Here is a 12,083-nt window from a genome sequence, read left to right as displayed (position 1 = left end):
TACTTATCAACACGATTAGTTTCAAGGGTTTTCACCTTTTCCTGACATGAATATGACTATTAGACGCGTTATATAATGTGTTTTAATGCAGTAATATAATCTGTTCTGGCCTTGATCGATCCACTCGCTGTTCAGATCTGGAACTGAAGATGAAACCCCGTTAAATTGATAAGTGTCTAAAATTGAATTTCAGATCTTAAGATTATCTTTTAATTTTAATTATTTTTTAAGGTCAAAATTGGTTGCATTCATATGTTGGTTCTGAGAGAAGTTTCATAAATGAATGAGTGTTTACATGCGGAGACATTTAAGTTTTTAAATAAAATTAAAGCAACAGATAATTGCTTTTTAATTTAAGCAAAATCAAATACAAGTTTAATTGCTGTAATTAAACACAAATCATGAGCCTGATATCATTTGATATCAACTGAAATATGAGATTAAATTCAAGTTTGCTCTTCTCATTTTTAAATGTCTTCCATTCTCTGTTGTCATGAAGTCAAAGACCGGGTTTTCCCAGCAGAAATAAGACTTGTTACTGATTGATGGCACGGTCCCGCCACAAGAGGTGGAAATCGATGGGCGCTGCGTGGATAGCAAGAGAGCTGTGACGGATTGATGCCTCTGATGCCTTCCCATGAACACCCTGGTGGGCTCTCATAAATAAGTCAAAGAGTCAGTGGGTAGCAAGAGAGAGAGATTTGAACCGGCAATGAATTGTGTTAGCGTCCTCCACACACACTCTATACATGGGAAGATATTTGCTTTTACTACAGTATAATTCTTTTTCCATCATCCAGGTGGATGCTGCACATTGGTGGTGGTTGATGAGATTACCCCTTCTATGTAAAGAGCTTTGAGTGCAGAGAAAAGCGCTATATAAATGTAATGAATTATTATTATTATAGGCGCTTCATAGAACATTTTATAGAACATAAGTCTGTCTGTGAAGTTTCAGCTCAAAATACTCCACAGACCATTAATTATAGCTTGTCAAATTTGCCCCTATTTGGGTGTGAGCAAAAACATGTCGTTTTTGTGTGTCCCCCTATAAATGCAAATGAGCTGCTCTTTCCAGAAGAGGGCGGAGCCTTTACAGCAACAACAAAACTGGAGAATGTCAGGCAGCCAAAATGTCAGAAACAGTTAGTAGCGGTGTTCAGCCTACATGTTAGAACCGGAGTCGGACACTAATGGAGCGACTCAGGAAGAAGTTACAACTTTGTTTAGATGAATAGCCTATGTTAATATGTGTTGCGAGCTTTCCTCTCAATAACAAAATAAACACACAAAAAATTGAGAAAACAGCAAGCATTTTTTAAATAAAGCATAAAGCATCTGATCAAAGCAACGTGGATATGTTTGCTCGAGCTCTGCAATTCGGCACTCTAGGTTTATTTATATAGCACTTCTTTTTTTTCTTTTTTTTTAAATAGATTGATATAAATTCAGCAGCTTTGCCATATTAAACATGAAAAACAGTGTCAGTGTCTCATTTACTCAGAACTAAAACTTCATTTTCTACTATAAAGCCACTTTTCAGTGTGTACATGTTTTTACTCACGGACATCTGACCTCGACGGACTCATGAGGAGAAATGAAGTGGAAAAGATTTCAGCGTGAAAGAAGGCAGAGCCTCAGCGCACACCTACTGTACCTATTACTATTTATCCATGAATACGAGAGCATTAACAGTCAAGAGCGCACATACAGTCTTAGAAATAAAGGTTCCAAAAGAGGGTTTTCACAGCGATGCCATAGAAGAACCATTTTGGCTTGCAGTTTTTAAAAGAACCATTTTTTTCTTTGTGTGATACTGTCCCACTACTTTCCATGGATGTTAAAGGTTCTTCATGGAACCATATGTTTTGTAATTAAGCTCTACAGTCCGTGTCCCCTTTTATCTGTACATGCACTGTTACCCGCGAGGTCATCATTATCTGTATGAAAAGACTGACAGCAGAACAGCAGGGTTGAGAAGGCAGCCACAGGAACCGATGACCTTCAGCAACCATCTTAGATGCATGCCTTTTCACATGTCTGTCAGATACTGAGACAGTCACATGACCCTCATATCCACACATTAGGGAAGAAAGCAAGAAAAAGCGCTATTTGCATGAGAAAGGGCAACATATTCACAAATGTCAGGATTCTCATGAATGGCTTGCTAAGAGAGAATTCCTAGTCCTTGCTTATAGTCATGAAGCTTTTTCCCTCCATTTTTCACATTGCTGACTTTGCTTTCTGAAGCAGATACAACACTTTAGTCCCTGAGGTGAATTTTGATAAGGTATTCTCACCTATACATGTTACATCTATTATCAAAATGAGTCTAGGAAGCTAAAGGTTTGTTTAGATGTGAATTTTGAAGCTATAATTCAAATCATGGGCTTATCTTTCACATGACAAGGTGCGTCTTTGAGAGTGATTATTTAAAATGTCTAAGATGTCAGCAGCATAGTCCAGAGAATCCACCCATTCCCATTCAAAAGACAGCATTTTTAATTGAAACAATCAGGAATATGAGGGTGCCGGACATGTAAATGAGGGGGCCTAGCCCTCACCTTCTCATACCTTTCAGAAAGGGTCCAAATGATGTCACTTCCTGTCCTGAGTGTCACAATTTTAGGTAGGCTAATGCTAATTCTGGAAAAATCATGCAAATAGAGGACTGCATTCAAAACAAACTGTTTTTGGCAAATAAAATTTATGAATAATTACAAAAAAAATTCTTACTGCAATAAATCAAATATAAATGTTCACACTATTCTGAAGATCTGAGGTGTAAAATCCCCATTTTAAGGGGGCATACAGACCCCCTTATTATTTATTATAGATATTTTTTTTGTTAACAACCTTATATATATATATATTGCAAATTAACAAATCATTTTCACACAAAAAATGCCTATCCTAATTCTTTTTTTTTTTTTTTTTTTTTTTTGGTGAACAGATCAACCTGGAAAACATCACTTAACAATAACTCTTGCATGAATAAATGAATAAATTCTTATTCCGCATTTGTGAAATTCAAGCAGTGAACGATTCAAATCACATCTGATAAACGATTTAAAAGAGAAATGATGGAGGGCTTTGAAGTTTTTCATTACATTTGAAGAGAATATTTGAGACGGCAGAGTCTATATTGAGCTGAAAAGCCCCCGAGCCGTTGGATGGACATGTTGAGGGCAAAATGAATATTGGCAGGAAATCAGGTGGAGGAGATACGAGCACCAGCCGTTTGCTTCGAGGCCAACGATGCCCATCAGAGATACGACTCCCTCACCGCAGATATTTTCCTGTGAACCCGGCATATCTGATCAACAGATACCACAAATGGGAAATGGGTTTTCATGAACGCTTTTGTTATCTCAATTACAGCTACATCTCACACGGCTGCTGGAAAACGTGTGCTGAAATTCAGTTCTGGCTTCAGATTAGGCTGTTACTGAGAATAAATCTATCTCTTTTGCATGTCTTTCTTCAGGCCTAGAAATGAATAGGGGACATTTGCAGGATATATATATGCAGTGTTGGATTGTGCAAAGTTTAAGAATAAGAATTTTTTGGGGGAAAATGGAGTCAAGAGATGTGGAAAATAAGGCCATTCTTGTCTGAATATGAAATTATTCTATGCTACATAATTTTGCATGTGAGTTTGTTGAGAGCAGTACACAGTATAGTTCAAAATCTATTCATCACAGCAGAGCTTCCTGCTGGGAGAAACAGTGTGTCTCTGGGAAAAGAAGGGAAGAAACATCACAGAAAAATGGCTGATGATGGCTGAAGACAGTGGAAATGTCAAGAAAGATGTCTTAAAAGTTTTACAGAGGAGCTCTTCTATTTTGCTGTCAGAAGGTCACAGACTGCATGAATGAAACAAGCATCTGCATAGAAAATGATTTGTGGATAATAAGAATAAGCACCACATACACATTTGGAATAATTCATGTTTTTAAAATATTTCCGAGATAAGTTTTTATGCTCACCAAGGCTACATTTGGTTAATCAAAAACACAGTAAAACAGCTAAATATTTTTACAATTCAAAATAACTTTATTATATTAAAATATTTAAATGGAATTTATTCCTGCAAAGGCAAAGCTAAATTCTCAGCATCACAGTCATCAGTCGTCATGATCCTTCAGAAATCATTCTAATGTTTCAAAATGCTATTCTTTTGAACTTTCTATTCAGCAACGATTCCTGAAAAAAAAATTTTCACAAAAATATTAAGCCAACAACATTTCAACATTGATAATAATAAGAGTCATTGTTGCATTAGCACCAATAATGATGGATCAAATTAAGAAAATTCAGCATTTAAAAAAAAAAAAAAAAAAAAAAATTATTTTCAGTTTATATTTTGTTCATATCAGTATATTTTATACTGTATTTATGATTAAATAAATGCAGGCTTGGTGACTTCTTTCAAAAACATAAAAAAAAATCGTAATTATTACAAACTTTTGACTGCCAGTGTACAAGGTGCATAAATGTGTTTATTTTTAGCAACCACGAGAAATGATAAAGAGTATCAATATGAGGCTTCTTGTTTTAACAAACTCATTTATTTCTTAAACAAAACATAATGTAAAGAATAACCGCATGCTAAATTAAAAAAACAACAACAAAGTTCCCTCCATCCCAGCCAACAGGAAACATTCTCAGAACTTTGGCTCACATTCTGGCAAGGTTGTCCTAAAGTTATGAAAAAAACGTTTATGGAATGTTTGATCAAAGTAATCTGCTCTTAAATAATGTTCTCAAAACGTTAGCTCAAAAACATTATTCATACAACGTTCACGAAACGTCAAATGGCGGTCTAATGTTTTTAAATGTTTCAGAAAAGAACAGTCAAAAGTAATGTTCCCATAATGTTTGCAAAATGATAAAATGGAATGTTCCCTCAATATTCACACAAATATATTTTCAAATATTTTAAAAAACTGGATGTTTTCAGAGAACATTCATATTAGCTGGCAGTGGTGTCTCAACATTTGGTGTAATGCTAGCTACACATAACCAGACAGTGAGGTGAAAAGGTTATGTGTTATTACACCATATCTCTATTTATTCAATAGGAAAAAGCAATCACATTCATTGAATGCTGTATCTGAAGCCAGGGATCAGTCTTGCTTACTGCTGAAATAGGATTTGGCACTCCGACTTATTTTTCAGAGTCTGATCAACAATCTGTAGTGTGGCGATTTTTTGATCCCCACTCAGGCAACCCAACAACAAATGACTAACTTGGACACCAGCAGCCAAGGACATCCAAGAGTCTCAATGTGCAATTGGCATTATGGAGCCCTTTTGTACCTTATATTTCCATCTTTATATGGACTATCAGTTCAGAAATGAATACACAAATCTGGATATATTTCAAAAATGTGTTTTCTCAATCAGAGCAGTGTTTATCTGGCACAAAGACAATGAAGATCTTGATAACATTATACTTTAATATAGCCTTCAATAGTAAATACACCTAATAAAACTAATACCAATCTAATTTATATAACTGGAGATGAAAACAGCGATGAATAGATATTTCAAAATACCACAAAAGAAAAAAGCCTTGCTTTTTGAACAGTCTGAAGGAACCAATTCCCTGAAATGAACCATACTTCACTCAGGTGAATCGCTTTTTGAACAATCTGAAGGAACCGATTCCCTGAAATGAACTACACTTCCCTCAGGTGAATCGCTTTTTGAACAGTCTGAAGGAACAGATTCACTAAAATGAATCACACTTCCCTCCATAGACAGTATATAAAGCTTCCCTCAGGTGAATCGCTTTTTGAACAGTCTGAAGGAACAGATTCACTAAAATGAATCACACTTCCCTCAGGTGAATCGCTTTTTGAACAGTCTGAAGGAACCAATTCCCTGAAATGAACCATACTTCACTCAGGTGAATCGCTTTTTGAACAATCTGAAGGAACCGATTCCCTGAAATGAACTACACTTCCCTCAGGTGAATCGCTTTTTGAACAGTCTGAAGGAACAGATTCACTAAAATGAATCACACTTCCCTGTATATAAAGCTTCCCTCAGGTGAATCGCTTTTTGAACAGTCTGAAGGAACAGATTCACTAAAATGAATCACACTTCCCTCAGGTGAATCGCTTTTTGAACAGTCTGAAGGAACAGATTCACTAAAATGAATCACAATTCCCTGTATATAAAGCTTCCCTCAGGTGAATCGCTTTTTGAACAGTCTGAAGGAACAGATTCACTAAAATGAATCACACTTCCCTCAGGTGAATCGCTTTTTGAACAGTCTGAAGGAACAGATTCACTAAAATGAATCACACTTCCCTCAGGTGAATCGCTTTTTGAACAGTCTGAAGGAACAGATTCACTAAAATTAATCACAATTCCCTGTATATAAAGCTTCCCTCAGGTGAATCGCTTTTTGAACAGTCTGAAGGAACAGATTCACTAAAATGAATCACACTTCCTTCGCGTGAGTTGTTTTTTTGAACAGTCTGAAGGAACAGATTCCTTTAAATGAATCACACTTCACTCAGGTGAATCGCTTTTTGAACAGTCTGAAGGAACAGATTCCTTTAAATGAATCACACTTCGCACAGGTAAATCGCTTTTTGATCAGCCTGAAGGAACAGATATATTATTGTGGGTATGAAGAAATCAGTGATTCTGTTTGTATTGTAAAAAAGAGGGAAAAAGGTATGATATTTACTTGCAAGCTCATGCTAATGCAAATTCAACTAAGGATAAGTCAAGACCTAGATAGGCCTACTCTAAAATATCTTATATCTGAGTATTGCAATTATGTAGGCTATATAATATTCCAGCTGTATCAGTATGCAGACTGACTCTTCTCACATGGTGTGTGTCTAGTCTGCCAGAGTTTATGCCTTTTAAATGGTTCATTAAAAATGCATCATATACTTCCTCAGAGAGCCAGTTAGATTTCTGTAGACAGTTGTTGGCTTTAGGATGATTGACAGGTCGCCTGACACATTCTCTCTGTTTTACGTTGAGTCATTATATGCAATGTTTGTGAACTCTTTGAGGTGAGGAGAAATTTATATCCAGCACAATTTTTGCTAATATCTTAAGGTTAAATCTTGTAGAAAGCAATATCTAATAGTTCACTCAAAGATGATTGCACAAATTTATGACTTCAGAAGACTGAATGGCAAAACTGAAATCTTTGTGGTACCTATTCCTTTAACGTCTCATAGTTTATTGCAAGCCTCCTACGTGTTCCTATTTTCTTGGCTAATTATTTCAAATCAATGATGATTACTCACTGAAACTGCTCATAAACACCCTTTTCCTTAATTGCAGACAGACATGATGTGATTGCAATCGATTTACTGCTTCTGGAATTAATGTATTAACATATCTCAGGTGTAACTTAACAAACCTATAAAAAAATGTATATGTGAAAACATCATTCCAGAAAAAGAAATAAACAATGCGAATTAGGAAAAGTATAGTGATTCGGAAACATACTCATGCATGGGTAATGCACAGGACAAATAGGATATAAATAAAGTATAATTTAGTGAAAAATAAAAAGCCTACATCAGTACAGGCTACATTATTCCATTAACATTCAGATTTTATGCTGGTAAAATCATGATTATGTATATATACATATCTGTGCCGACAACATGGCAAATGCTGATTACGTTAATTAGAGTTCTACACAATTCTCTATACTTCCACAATACAAACAATAACATTTTCCAGCTGATTACATAATGGCTTTAGCCTCTGGATATTAATGGTCAGATTCTGTTCTGTCTTCTGTACGGTTTGAATTTAATGAGATCAGTCGTCCCGAAGTTTAATTAGGCCAGACAGAAACAGCTGAAGGAGGTTGAGCTCACGACAGCCTCTGGAAACGCAGGCCTCAACGCCGCTGTTCAAAAATATCTGGCACCCACGCTACCTGACAGTCCCTTCAATAACTGCCATTTATCATCCATATCTGCCTGCTTTCATTTCATTACCGCAATGAATCTAATGGAGGGCTGCAGACTCGGACCTCCTTCATCCATTTACTCTGAGTTTCTCCATAGCTTTGGTTAGTGTTTAAAGGAACACGCCGTCTTTTTGGGACTTTAGCTTATTCACCGGATCCCCCAGAGTTAGATAAGTTCATGCATACCCTTTTCATCCCCGTGCGTGCCGTAACTCTGTCTGACGCACCCACCGCTAGCCTAGCTTAGCACAAAGACTGGAGGTAAACGGCTCCAGCTAGCATACTGCTCCCAATAAGTGACAAAATAGTGCCAACATTTTCCTATTTACATGGTGTGATTTGTATAGTCACACCGTGAACAAATAACAAGGTCACATGAGACACAGCCATCTTCTAACCGTATACATACTGGGAACTATATTCTCAGAAGGTGAAGTACTGCTACTTCTGCGGAGTGGTTTACTCCAACTCTGAGCGAACTCTGATCCTCACCACGGGGCTTCTCATGTGCTGCAAGCAAATCACTCCGCAGAAGTAGCAGTGCTATAATGCCAAGGTCAAGGTCAAGGTCAAAAGTATCTGCCAAATGCATACATGTAAATGTTAATCTGGATAAACATATCTCTTAATCTAATATGATCATGGTTCACATGACACATATCTTCATAATCCAGGTGCTGTCATAAAAATGTCTTCTGCATTGTTAAATACATTTTTTTTCTTTGAATTTTTGTCATTTAAAATTGTATGTTAAAAGAATTTAAAGCAAAATATACAAAAAATCATCAATATAACTTTACAAATTGTATGTAAAAAGGCAATCAAATGTAAAATAAATTGAAATTATTATGCAAAAGCAGCCTTGGAGGTATTTAATTTTCCTTTGAAGTCTGTCTGTAAGTTAGAATAGTTTTGTGGTACATTTTTTTAGCATCATTTTTTTAATAATCATGCAACTCAATTTGAAACATGATATTATACAATGATATTATAACGCCTTCATCTTTTATATATGCTACTTTTCACCATTTGTGCGTAGATTTATTTTGTTTTGTGGTTCATATTTTTAGTGTATCATTTCCAATCAAGCTGCAATTTCATCAAAATTATGGAAAATGTGTGAAATATTATGTAGCAGGCCTGGTAAATATTATGTCTGTTTTTTTCTACTATTTACCTTTGTAAATGAATGACACTGTAAGGTGTCATTGTTACAGTGTAATTATACATTTAAGTACTGAGTAATATTAATCAACTACATGTATTTATAGGGTTAGGGTAGGATTAGGATTTGGTTGAGGGTTAGTTGCACGTAATTATGCATAATTTACTGTTACTATGGTAAGTACATGTAACATATGTAACAAGGACACTGTAAAATAAAGTGTTACCTAAAGTGCTACCGAAAACATGGACATCAGTTTGCTTGAAATTGCCTTTATGCCAAATAATTCATTATCATGTCCTCTGATGATAATGAATTATTTGCCATAGATTAGTTTTGTTCATAATTTAAGGGTTAGTTCACCCAAAAATGAAAGTTCTGTCATCATTTACTCACCTTCATGTCGTTCCAAAACACAAATGAAGATATTTTAATAAAATCTGGGAGAGCTATCTGTCCCTTCATTGACAACTATGCAACTGACACTTTGATGCTTTAAAAAGTACATAAATAGATCGTAAAACTAATCCAAATGAATTGAGTTTAGTCCAAATTTTCTGAAGAGACACGATCGCTTTATATGATGAACAGATTGAATTTAGGCTTTTTTTTGCATTTAAACATTCATCAACTCACTCATCAGTTGTGGTGCTTGACATTGGAGAACCAATGAGGTTCATTCTCGTGTTACGCAGCACGTTTGAGCTTCCACAAGAACCAATGAGGTTTGTTCTTACACATTTAGCAGTTTCAGTTGAGCTTCTGTTTATGTTTGCTAATCAATGTTTGTAAGTTATGGGATAATTCTTTTTAAAATGTTTATTTACTATATATTGTTTACTTGCAAGTGGGAACATAAGAGATCTTCACATGTAAATGACTTTTGTCATTGTAACAATGTGTCCAGTCAACTATGTTACTTGGGTCAACAGCCACTCTAAGGGTCAACTATTTTGAAAAAAGAATTTTTTTTTTTAAAAAATCATTTTTTTTTAATACATTTTAAATATCTAGAATGATGCTTCCAATATTCTTTTAGGGTAAAGTTTACATCCACATGGACTGGAGTTTTGCATAACATCTCGTAAAACTATCAAAATAATCTTTAAAGTAGATTTCTGATAAAAAATACAACAAAACATTCTTGTCCTCAGTGACCTTGCTGAGAATTGTACAAATACTGTATTTGCAAAAAAAAATAAAATTCTCAGAAGACATATGACAGACATTGAATATTTGAGTCAATATTTGTGTAACCCATAACATAGTTGACAAACTCACCAGGGAAACATCTTTTTATCTGTAATATCAAAATGGTGTTTAATGATTAAGCTTAGCAAATATCAGATAAGTCACACTGATAAAATATATAAATTGAAACCAGTAGTTTTTTTTTTTTTTTCAGAAAGCATATTGTTTTTACATTTTGCTGTTGTGAAATGTACCCTAAATTATAGAATGACTCGCATGCATTTATTGCCTTTAAAATCATGTGCTGATTGAACGGGCATGATACTTCTGGCTGTCGATTTGAGACATGTTTGAACAGATCGTGATGATTGACGCTCCTTCTGCTGTGTTGGGCGGCAGCGGGATCGTTCAGAGATTGCTGTGAATGACAGTCAGAGAGCCACGCTTGCGATCACATGACAGTACACCTGCTGTCTGAAGCACAGCGTGAAGTCTTACATTTCCTGGCACTTGATGTCGTTGTTGTTTTATTTTCCTTTGGGTCCCTGCAGAGAAGAGCCTTGAATATCTACAATTGTTCAGTTTAGCATGGCCTCATCTAAGGAAACAAACTGACACAAACTGAGGTTGCTCACAGGCTTCAGAGTCTGTTCAATATGGATGCTGGACTCTGGCATAAACCTGCAGTGAGAGCATGCATAAAATCAAAATTTACATACAGTACATCTGCGACAGAAGCATTGCCCTTAGAATGACTACCAGCACTGTATACATAATTAAACTCTGAACCTATACAGGGCCTGAAAAGGGTCAGTATCCTGTGGCGGATGTTAAATGCACTCACACTCATGTTGCAGTGCTGGAACTGACCTTTATAATGACCTTTATTCTGCTGCCACATTAAATATTCTCTTATAGTGCAGCTCTGCCACAACTGATCTTGTGTGTCCTTCTGCTAGTGTGACATAAAATGTGGTTTAAGGTGGTTATTGTGTAAATGGATCAACTGACAGTCAGATAATGTCACACAGCACCTCTTACAGGACAGATGTTTCATTGCAAGACTTTTAGTATTAAAGTGGTGCATCCCAGAACCTTTGGATTCATCTCAGCCTTATTATGCTTTTTCACATTTTCAACTTTAGTTAGTCTGTAATGTTGCTGTTACAAAGCTAGAAGTCCACTCCAAAGGGAGATATTTTATTTAACAGAATTCACTTCTCAAAGGACTATACAACGAACGGCTCGTTTGGACAACAACACTCTTTTTCCGGATCTTATGAAGTCATAATGTTCCTCATTTAAATAATCCCTGCCCACGGAATAAGCCAAAAGAGTTGGTGAGGCCTGGTTGAGCTGCGCTAGAGAAGATGAGGAGTGTTGATGCTGCTTCCACCCCGGAAAAAGTTTGTCCTAAGGTTGACGAACTTAGAGAGGATACAATTTATTTTTAACACTGTTCCATTAAAATCTTTACACAGAAAAGGTAAATGTGTGTGTGTGTGTGTGTGTGTACACACACACACACACACACACACACACACACACACACACACACACACACACACACACACACACACACACACACACACACACACACACACACACACACACACTTACCTTTTTTGTATATCACTTCTGCTCTAGCTTGTAGGCATTATGTAGCCAACTACATTTTTTTTTGTATGAATTTTGTTATTGAATATTCAATTAAAAAAATATTGCTTTTGACGTTCCTCATTTGTGAATTAAGCGTCTGTTAAA

At 35.9% G+C, this 12,083-nt stretch overlaps 1 protein-coding gene and 1 long non-coding RNA gene across 2 annotated transcripts in view; one reads left to right on the top strand and one right to left on the bottom strand.

Annotated features, from left to right (window-relative positions):
• The window catches only part of oxr1a (oxidation resistance 1a), a gene marked incomplete at its 5' end in the record, with an annotated part of 162,380 nt that extends 154,161 nt beyond the window's left edge, over nucleotides 1-8,219 (bottom strand). Inside the window, one exon of the mRNA XM_079893747.1 lies at nucleotides 8,150-8,219. The remainder of the gene's footprint in view (nucleotides 1-8,149) is intronic.
• The window catches only part of LOC307171843, a 77,499-nt gene that overhangs the window by 28,867 nt on the left and 36,549 nt on the right, over nucleotides 1-12,083 (top strand). The gene's annotated exons all lie outside the window — the stretch shown is intronic.

The sequence above is a fragment of the Squalius cephalus genome, assembly GCF_949319135.1.
Source record: "Squalius cephalus genome assembly, chromosome: 15".
Classification (NCBI taxonomy): Eukaryota; Metazoa; Chordata; class Actinopteri; order Cypriniformes; family Leuciscidae; genus Squalius; species Squalius cephalus.
The sequence above is the reverse complement of the archived record's forward strand: the minus strand, read 5'-3'. Positions and strand labels throughout refer to the sequence as shown.